Here is an 11,099-nt window from a genome sequence, read left to right on the forward strand (position 1 = left end):
TGTTTCACGGTCGGTAAACTTTTTGCTAAGGTAAATTGCATGCTCTTTTCGACCAGACTCGTCATGCTGACCCAGTACGCACCCCATAGACACCTTGAGGGCTGTCAAGTACGGAATTAATGGTCGTCCCTCCACGGGAGGCATCTGAATCGGAGGCTCCTGCAAATATTCTTTTATTTTTCCTGAATGCCACTTGGCAATTACTATCCACCTGACCATTCAATCTCTTTTTTTTGAATATGGGTTCACACGTGGTTGTTAGATGAGACGTGAACCGTGAAATGCAGTTCAATCTATCTAATAAACCACGAACCTCCTTTTCTGTTCCTTGTTCAGGCATTTCTTGAATAGCTTTTACTTTTCTCTTTTTTTTTAGCAGGATCTGCCTCGATTCCTCTTTTCCGCTCACAATAAGCCTCAGCAACTTACCGGACCGCACTACGATAGTGCACTCATTCGAATTCAACCTCAATCTGAATTGTCTCAACTAGTCACACAGCTTGGCCAGATCCACTAGATGCCCCTCTCCTGTCTGGGACTTTGCTATCATGTCCTCAACATAGCATTCGATTGCACGATGAATCATATCATGAAACAAAGTCACCATAGACCTTCGATATGTGGCACTGGCGTTCTTGAGACCGAATGGCATCACCTCTGCTCTTAACACTCGCCTCCAAGGCAGCCCTAACCTTTACTTCCTTCCTGGCCTCCTCGGTGCCTGAATTGACAATCTCAACTAGCTCCTCGTGCGGTTGAATCACCTTCTCCTCTTGTTTCAACAACTTGGCTAATCTTCTAGCAGATCACAATCTTATTCTCCTTCTTCTTCGGCATGATAGATCGGATTGTCGAAGTCATACAGAGGGTGTAACAGAATTGTTATCAACGAGATCCGGAGAATACAAAAGTCAGAACGAAGCCAATCAAAAGGAAGGAAAAACATTTCCATTTTTATTATTTTTAAACTGTAAAAATAAATGAAAAACAGGGAACACCGCTTTTACTACAAAAACATCCATTCATTAATGATGCAAAATGTTGCAAAATGAAACACATGAGGTGGCCCTCACAATGGACCAATACGTTTCGGGAAAAACGTATGGCTTTCATGCAAACAGAATTGAAAAACAGAAATATTACTCTTCATGATGAGTGAAAGTGATGATCTTTGAGGCCTTCCAGTTTCCTGGTACGCACGATTTTATCCACGAGTCAAGCTCGCAGTCACTGTCGATCTCTTCACCCACCGCACAAGCGTGATCTGGATCTAGCATCCCAGCACTGGTGAATGTGAACGGTTGACGACGTCCTCTGTTCTGTCCAGACGAGTCTTGGCCTTCCTGATAGCCAACCCTAAACTTATCTGCTTTCACCACAATTCTACCATTCTTCCCCAGCCTTGAGCTGCTCCGCTCTTCACCACTTCCATGGCCTGTTTGTAAGAAGAAATGGACAGCTTTTTCTCTTTTTCAGCAACAATGGCATTCTCCACCTTGACGGTTTCAAACGCCTGACATGGTGTTTCACATGGTTCGTCATCCATTGCTACATCCATCATTCTCTGAACCGTTTCCCTCATCAATGCACATCCATTTGTAGCGACAGCCGCACAACAATTACCACAACCAAGGAAAGCTCCACTCTTCATCAGATGTCTCTGGACCACAGACATTGGAGTTCTTAACTGATCCACATTCGTCTCCTCCATTTTTCTCTTTTCCTTTGACATCATGTTCACCCCCACAGGACCATGCATTAGCACGGGGTCAGCATTAACGTTCGGTGTCGGTGCAAAGTTTATGGCTTTAGAATCCACCAAATCTTGGACGACATTCTTAAAAGCTCTACAACCCTCAACATGATGTCCGGGTGCCCCAGAATGGAACTCGCACCTGGCGTTCTCATCGTAATTTGCAGGCCTCTGATGCAATTCTACAGGAACCAATATCCTCAGCTGAACTAACCCAAGATCCCTCAACCTCTTAAACAGAAGGGTATAAGTCACGGGTGGCTTATCAAACTGACAATCCGTCGTCCCCTTCTTCACTTGGCACCCGGCTTTCTGTGCTCTCTGTTGAGGTGGATGCTGTTGCGGTCGTACAGATGAATTACCAGCAGGAATAGTCACTGAGGCATACGGGTGGTAACGATCCTTACCCCTTTTGGCATGCACATTACTTGATTCAACCTTCTTCTTGTGCTGACTATTGCCAAAGGGCTCCTTTACTCCAGACGACGGAGCCTTTCCCCGAGTTTTCTCCGTTATCAGCCATTTTTCAATCCTCTCCACCCTTTTAGCAATTGCTTTCTGCCCCAAGGCGAGCCCTTGCACGACATTGAACAACTCCCTCATTATCTCTTTCAATTCAAGAATGTCGGCAGTGGGTGGATCCATCAGCTTGGATTTGTTGCGTCTGGTAAGATATCTGAGCGAACGAGCTATGTGCGGAGGAAGATCCGATGTGCGGGAGCAGTGATTCCTGGGTCAATCAAACAGGTTATATACTGACACCTACAAAACAGAAAACAGGTTAATATGACTCACACATGAATGCAATGTCTATCCGTATGAGGAAGATTCTGTCCCTCGATTCTGGCGTCATCGAGACAGATAATAATTTGACAATAACATCCTGACGTCAATATGTCTCTCAACCAGAATCTCAATCAATGATATACTCCCCATACGGATAGACACGGGTTAGATGCAGATTAATGCAAAATGGGAATGATGCAGATGCATGAATGCAAGTCACTGTGCATCCTCCAAGCCATCTGAAGATCCATCAAGTCTCTGAGTTGGTCACAGTCATCTGAGGGCCCATGTAACCATAAATCCAACTTGGGGAGTTCCGAAATAAACGGAACTGGAGGTTATACCACCCTCATCACAGGGAATCCACTGAATGGATGACGACAAGATCCTCTGAACAAGTACCTTCAAACTCAACCCGGGGATCCGAAATAAACGGAACCCGTTGATAAGTACCGCGGACAGAATTCCGGCGTCTCAGAAATAAATCCATAAGTCCATCTGAACCATAGTCACCATCAGTACCTGCAAATGATTCAATCCCGCCCCACTCACGGATGTCATCTAGGCCAAGGTAAGGTCAAGGGAAACGCAGGATAAACAACCCTTTCAAGAATATCATCATATACACACCAGGTGTGTGCAACGATAATACCCCATCAGAATCTGAACTGCTCGTGATATCATGTTCCGCTAAGTGGCGCCATACCACCTGCTTCCCATGAATCACTCTATTCCTAGGTGTCCTAAAGTTCACTCATAGCCTGGGTATTGGGCCTTTTACCTCTTGCGATCCCCACCCAACAGAGAGACAGATACACAACCAGCACAATGAAAATATGATGCATGCAAACATCTATGCAAATATATACAATCACAACATAATAATCATAAATGCAATAAATAAAACAGTAAAAGCAACCAAAACTATCCTAAGGAGCGCTAGGATTGACTCGCTTAGGGAAGATGGACCAGCAAGAGGTCAACTTCTCCATAGTCCCCAGCAGAGTCGCCAGCTGTCGCATACGCGAAAAACAACCGGCGGGAAAAGACACAGAGCCACCACCGTGCGTTATTTATCCCAAAGGAGGGAAAGGAAACGCTCGAAGTAAACCTGGAAAGGAAATGGTCTTACGACCAGAGATTGCAAGGATCGGGAGTCGGTTACGCAAGGGGAAGGTATTAGCACCCCCTCACGTCCATCGTACTCGATGGGATCCATGCTCGAAAAGAATAGAAAAAGGTTGATGAATAACTGCTCAAAGACTGCACACACACTGGAATAAAACACAGATGGAAGAAGACGGAAGCGGACTCGGCAGAATGTCGCATCCTGGGCCTACGTAGTTTGTCAGAAACAAACATCAGAGTCGACGTAGTTTGGGGACAGGGGAAACGTGCTCGCTAGGACCTCGCATCCTATGCATACGTATCTTCTCTAACCAGAGGAAGAATCAGAGCACTCGTAGCTCAGCTAACGCACGCCGAAACAAAACACTGAAACAGGGACACTAAGACGTCAAACGAAACACACAACTGGAAATGGAATGCCAATCGCTGGGCTTACATCCGACTCCGAACAAAGAAACGCAAACAGGAAAACGAATGCCAATCGCTGGACTTACATCAGACTCCGAACAAAGAACAAACAAACGGGAAACCGAATGTCAATCGTTGGACTTACATCAGATTCCGAACAAATAAACACAAATAAAATACGGAATGCCAATCACTGGTCTTACATCCATCTCCTAACACACACAACACAAAAGGGTTGAAAAAGAAAAAGGGCGAACAAAACGCACGCAACAAAACAAAAAGGGCGCCCGGAGAGATCAGCTCAATCTCCTGCCTACGTACCTCATCTGGTATGAGGATCAGGGCGACGTAGTTCCCCTTAACAGGGAAAACTAACTCCTAACCAGAGACTAGGGAGATAACAACTAAAAGGGAGACTACGACTCGAGCCTAGAAGTTATCATGCAAACGATATCTATGTTGAGGTCTCTAATCGGAACCTAACTCGCATAGGAAGCAAGCTAGCCTAAACAGCAAGTAAACAAGCACAGGTGAACAAGTATCACACACTATATGCAAACAAGCGGCTCATACAAGGCTGGGCTTTAGTCAAGGGGTCATATCAACCTCGACAAACAAGCCAACACTGGAAGGGGTGTCTGAGGCTCTTAACCACTGACATTGACCGTCAGGGTGAGCAGATGAAAGGTAATGAGGATAAGACCTCATAGCTCTTAACCCGGGCCTGGGTGAGCTTGAATCAACGAAAGTGTGGGGATCCAGAATGAGGATAATACCTCATAGCTCTTAAAGAGATTACCTAGGTGGTATGCCAACCACAAGCAAAGCAAAGCAACTCAAGCGATGAGTTAAAGCAACTAAGGTACCTGTAAGAAAGTCAAACAAGTCAATATGGTATTTAGACAACCAAACAATCAACAACAATCAGACAATCCCAATATGCATGACAAGTAAGTCATAGAAGGCAAACACTCAAGTGATTCACTACCAAAGGACCTACAAAATAACCAAAGGTTAGTAAACAAGGCAAACAGCAAAGCTCAAATGATGAGGTAACATCAACCATGTAGATGAATGCTTGATCCTGAAATACAAAACTCAAATTGTGAGTTCAAACCCCTAGGGCAAAGCCTAGGGTCAAAGGTGAAGCAAAAAATCAAAACAGCAACCAATATTCAACATAAAGCTCATTTAAACAAGTGAGAACATGTCCTAAAAAGGACCAAGTCAAAAGCATCAAGCAAAGTCATATAGTGAGCAAGAGAAGGCAAAGACAAACAATGGTGGTCACACTTGAGCATCAAGAAGAGAAAATGCATATTAAATCAGAAACACATCCAATAATCATGAAACTCTTTGTGCAAGTTCAACATATTAAACACAATCATCATGCAAAAAATTGGAAATATAGGACATCAATTGGAATGGATATGAAAATGAATAAGATCAACATCCAAATGTGTGACACACATTGTCACACCCTAAGTTCATGTGCCTAAAACAGAAATGACAAATGCTAAAAATGCCAAACCAATTCTCAAAGATCATGTTATGTGTTAGGATTCAGCATACAAAATTTCATGGCAATTGGAGAAAGTATGAGTATTTCACAAGCCAAATAACATAACATATCACATTTTGCATCATACTCAAATACTCAAGCTCAATCAAAAATCCAGAAGTTCCAAAATCAGGAAAATCACATTAAAAATTACTAGACATCACAAGGATCATGTAGCAAAAAATTGCATTCAAATTGGACTTGTTTTCAATTAGTTATGATTTTTCTAAGTTGACATGAAAATAATTGAAATAATGTGAATCAATTGGAAATGTTATTGAAGATGAAATGAACAAAACGCTGCAGGTGGGGATCGAACCCTATAGGCATCAAAACGCCTGCGTTTTGGTTAATCGAGAGAAATCAAAAAAAGAAAACTGGAAAAGCCTTCATGGGAATCGAATAGTGGTTCATGGCCAAAACGATGTCGTTCTCATTAAATGAGTTGGCCGACACCTAATCAGTCCAAGTACAAGTGGCATTGGTCAACAGAAACGCAACCAACCAAATGGCCAACAGGCAACCCGCGTGGCACATGACCTGGACAAACCCTAACATAAAAAACCAGACGGCGTGGTTACTATTCACACGCGGTGGGCTAAGGCGGTTTCCACCGTCTTCTCCAACAAGACAATGGCTGCACAGTGATGCCTTCACAAATTTTTTCCAGATTTCAGCAATGAGCACACCAATCGAAAGCTTATCACATGTAGGTTCCAAATCTATCATTAATTACTCCTAACAACCCAAGAATAATGAGAATCGAAGGGAAACATTTTCACATCAAAAAACTTTAAATCAACATTACTCAGTCAACTCTTCACCATTTCAAAACCTACTTATATCAGCATGCTCAGCAGTGAATGATCTACATAAACATGGCAAAATGAAGGTCGAAACTCACCTTGTTTGAAGAGCAGTTGGCGAAAACAGTATATTCAAAGCCTCGCAATGTCCAGATCCACTTCCTTTGAGCGCCACTGAAGTTTGATGCAAGAAATGGCACGTGAAAAGACCTGAATCAAGCTCAATTTGAAGCTTCCATTAATGCCTTCACGCTTGTGGTATGCACGAATTTGAGATGAATCCCACCAGATACACGTTGAATCTTGCTCAGCAACACTCCATACTCATGATTATGCAAGAAAAATCAAGGTTTATATGTAGAATTTTGAAAAATCAAGAGAGTGAAAATTGAGAGTGGAAGAGGATTCTAGATCTGAAAATGTGTGTAATGAGCAAGACAGTTACAATTAAGCTTTTATACCATCTCCTAATTACTCTGAAATTGTTATTAGGCCAAGGTTAATGGAAATTAGCAAGATATAAGGTGTATGAACAAATGGTAAAAACACCCTTGCATGGTGAAAGCATACGTGAACAGTACCACATGAGGGCCCAAATTCACTTAAAATCATCCCATGCACATGTTGGAATTGGAATTGAACATGTATGATGCACCAAATTTGAATTTGGCATTTTCCCTTCAAAATGAGCATGCATGAGCAAATGATCATATGATGAAATTTCATGCAATGCAATGTTGGATTTGGAAAATATGAGTCATAAGGAGCATAATACAAGAAGAGGCACTCAAATTGGAGGTTTGGTTCAAAAGATATGGCTTGTTGAAGTTTCATGCACACTTTGCAATCAATGGATCATAACTCCTTAACCATTCATCAGATGCTCATAATCTTGGACTTTTTGGAAATGGGAGAGAAAGATATTCAACTTTCATGTTGCACAAAAATTCATTTGAAGCCTCCTTGATGTTGGAAAGTCAAGTTGAAGTTGGTCCAAAAACTTGCCATTTTTGGAAACTTGAAATTACAGGTCACTTTCCATTTTTGGAAACTTTTGATCTGGCTTCAAAATCTTCAATGTAGATGTTTGTCATGATGAATAAACCTCTTTTGGACATGAATGAAGTGTCTCAAACCAATTCTCCACCTCCTAGCCCTCAGTTGACTTTCAGTTGACTTTCATTGGCCTCAGATGACCTGGACATGTACTGATGACTTTTGAGCTTCTAGCACCTGGTACAATAGCTTCAAGATGAACCTTGATTCATATAAGCTCTATAGAACAACCATGTGGCTTTCAACTCAAGGAGAACCTTGCCTTTTGCACTGATGATTCTCTTGATGCCAATGTGGAATGCAATGATGCAATGCAAGATGCAATGTTAATGCAATGCTAATGTAATGTTAATGACCTAAAAATGAAATGAATGCATGAATGTGGGGTGCAAATTTGAGGTGCTACACCCTTAGATCTTGTTTCCAGATCTAATCTGGACCATCTCTTGTTATGACTTTTTTAATGGCTACCTGTTTTGCATTGACTAGCGTGTTTGTTGGATGCGCGCTTGGGAACCGTTTGATGCGCCAACTCAATTAATGAGCTTATATCCAACGCCTCACATTTTTCCTATTTTCTATTTCTGATTTTTATTTTCATTTTATTTCTTTTATTCCATTTCATTTCAAAAAAATCATATCTCATTCTTTATTAGTCCAAAAATGTGAGACCAATTGCATTATTTCTCTTTTAATTTCTAGTTTCTAAAAATGATTTTTAATTTTTTTATTTTATCATTTGATATTTTTTATGAATTTTCTCTTTTCTGGTAATTTTTAATTCATTTTAAATAGTTTTCAATATCCAAAAAATACAAAAATATTTTCCCAACCTCTTTGAATGATGATGGATCTATGAAAAATATTCTCATCAATTTATTAATTGATTTGAGAATTATTTGAAATTTTAATTCAATTAGGTTATTTTTATGCATTTTTAATTGATTAAAAATAGTTTCTGGTTTCTAAAAATGCTGAAATTTTTTGTCAAACTTTGTTTGACCTTGTTGAACTTAAGATGATCCATTTGGACTTTTCAAAGTTGATTTGAAATGGATTTGAAGTTTGACCTTTAATTGTTTATTTTAATTCAAGTATTATTTTAATTTCCAAAAATACCAAAAATATTTTATTTGTTTCTTGACTTCTAAGTTTCATTTTGCTTCTGTTTACTAATGTGTGACCTTGATTCCATCTATCTTTGGTCAGTGTATGTTGATTACTTCATTTGAATTTCCCTTAATGTTCCTTCTTATTCATCTCCTTCTTCATCTGTTTTTTTCTTTTTTTTTATCAATGAGTTAAAAGTTGGTGGTTGGCCTTGATGAATGGGAGGTTTAACCTTCCTTGATTCAAATCTAATTCATCTTGATCATAGATCAAGTGAATGGCTTTGCGTTAAGGATATGTTGCTTCCTAATCAAGAAAAGAACCTAAATCAATACAAGATCATTTCTCATCTTCTTTTGGCATGGCAAGTTGTAAGAGCTTGATTCACTAATCAAGATCTCTAACTTGTGTTGTTTCCTATATTTTATTGACCGGTCTCAGATAGGTGTGACTACTACATTAGTCCACTTACGATTGCTTAACATAGCGCTAAATTTCCTTATGGGGCACTAACTCTAACTATTGACCATTAACATTTAATTCTTGCACTTTACATTTATGCAATTTAATATTCTTGTACATATTATTCATTTGCTTTTGCCCTTTGCTCATTTGAGAACATGTTTATGTTAATGCATTTTTTCTTTTGCTCACTTGAGCACATAATTGTGTATATACTATTGTGCTTGTGTTTTGTTTTGATTGTTGTGAACCAATTGCAAATGGATAAAAGGACTTAGACTTTAGGACACTCCGTATGAAAAAATAGAGTCAAAGAGCAACTAGGACTCATGCCTTTAGAGTGCTATAAAAGTCAAAGAGCAACTAGGCCTCCTGCCTTTAGAATGCTTAATGTTGAAGAGGAATTGAAAGGACCTATTCTCTAAACTCCCTCTTGTCCATTATTTGTTTGCATTATAGAACTTTTTGATGTGGTGTTCTTATTCTAGGGATTCCAACTTGAGCCTAAGTGGCGAACCATTGTCATAAGCCTCTAAAGTGAGAGATATAAGAGCCATTGGAGGATTCCTAAGAGCTTGCTTGATTGATTGATTGCTTGAGTACACACTTATTTGCTTGCTTATTCCAAAGAATAGGAGCTACTTGGATCATCAATATGATCTCAAGAAGGGAACTCCATTTGTGGTCTTATTTCTTTTCCTTCATCTCTTGTATGTTTAGGACATAGCCATTCTTCTTCTTCCCTCCACTCTATCCCAAGCCAAAAGTTTTGTGCAAACATTAACATTTGTTTTCAAACATTAGAAACCTAAGCATTATGCTTTTGATTTTCAAACTTTCTTTTCATAACACTTATTTTGAATTGAATCTTTAATTCAACTTTGACCATATTTTGTGAATACTTTTCATTGGTACATATAACTCATTCAAATGTTTTATGGTTTCAATGGCCACTTCTTGCCAAAGTTTTTTTATAAATCATAGCTATTAGGTTTGAGTTATTCTTGAGGTTGATATAATACTCACCTATATCCTTAGTGATGGACAATGAGTCTTCCATGCTTATTATAGGGTTAACCCCTCACTAGCATGTTGAAGCTATCCTCACATGGTGGATTTGTGGTTTTAGATTGAGTTTTCTCCCTTGGATAACAAAAGACCTTAAGGCTTTTGGACCAATCAATTCACCAACTTCTTTTTTGAGATTTTTACCCCGAACTACGAGGTTTTGATCCTAATCTTTTTTAAGATGGTACGTAGGCAGTGGGTTTATCCATTCAAACACAAAGTTGTAATTAACTTGTATATTCTTCTCTCATCTCCCCAATCATGTTTGCACAAATAATTTTCACAAATACCAACCTACCTTACAACAAATTGTGAAAAGGGCTCCCTAGGAGTACCTAGGATGTTTTGGGTGCTTAAAACCTTCCCATTGCATAACCAACCCCCTTACCCCGATATCTGACATTTTTATTAGTTTTTTATTCGATCAAACTTCTCGGTTTTTGTTCGCTTTATAACCTTTCCTTTGGATAAATAGAAGTGTGGTGGCGACTCGAATTGTATGATTTACTTTTGATTTAGTCAATAAATATAAAGGTAACGAATACCCCGCTACAGACATCCCCACAGAATGCCCTGGCCATACTCTGGTCGACCCTCCGGTTCCTACCTTTGATATATAAAGTTCAAATCGTCAAGCTAACGATGTTAAACAAGCGCTGCATGGGAGGCAACCCATGATTTATTTTTCCTTTACTTCACTTTTACTATTTCGATTTATATTTTCATATGTTATATATATATATATATATTTATGTTTAGACTAACAGTTGCAATATTTGTGATTTCAGGTGTCCTCTGTTTTTAACCTAACTTTTCAGGATGGAGAATTTCGACACTATGCCAGTGATCTTTCGTAACCGAGTACAGGAGCAACGCTAAGCCATGCTTTCCCAGTGTCCAATGTTGCCCTCAAGATATCCTGATTCAAGCTGCATGGAAGCATTAGGCATTGAGCCTACTG

The sequence above is a fragment of the Lathyrus oleraceus genome, chromosome 4 (genome assembly GCF_024323335.1).
Source record: "Lathyrus oleraceus cultivar Zhongwan6 chromosome 4, CAAS_Psat_ZW6_1.0, whole genome shotgun sequence".
NCBI classification, from domain to species: domain Eukaryota; kingdom Viridiplantae; phylum Streptophyta; class Magnoliopsida; order Fabales; family Fabaceae; genus Lathyrus; species Lathyrus oleraceus.